This window comes from Falco naumanni, chromosome 4, assembly GCF_017639655.2.
Source record: "Falco naumanni isolate bFalNau1 chromosome 4, bFalNau1.pat, whole genome shotgun sequence".
NCBI lineage: Eukaryota > Metazoa > Chordata > Aves > Falconiformes > Falconidae > Falco > Falco naumanni.
The window spans coordinates 70,407,495-70,407,955 of NC_054057.1; positions in this window are offsets into that span (position 1 = coordinate 70,407,495).

Consider the following 461-nt stretch of genomic DNA (forward strand, 5'->3'; position numbering starts at 1 on the left):
GCGCCTCGCCGCCATCCTCCCCGAGGAAAGCCCTCGCCCTGCCGTCGGCCGGGCGCCGTCTCTCCCGCCCCGTCGCTGCCCTCGCTGACGGGACGCGGCCGGGCGGGCGGCCGGGCACCGCCGCGCCTCGTCGTGCGCGGCTCTTCGGGACGGCCGCGCTGAGGCGGGACGAGCCCCCGCGCCGCCTCACACGCTGCGCTGCCAGCACGGAGCGGTCCCTGCTCTGAAAGGGCCGGCGCCCGGCCCGCTCCCGCCTCAGTCGCCGCCAAGACGGAGGGCGAGGGCGGCCTGGGGAGCGGGACGGGCGCCCGCCATGTGGCACCCCGCGCGGGCTGCGCCCCGGGGCCGCCGTCGGGGCAGCGTTCACGGGAGCGGTCCAGGCCGCTGGGGGCGGTGGCCGGGCGCCCCGGGGGAGGGCCGGCCCGGGCGGCGGCGCGGCTGGATGCCCGCCCGCCACGGAG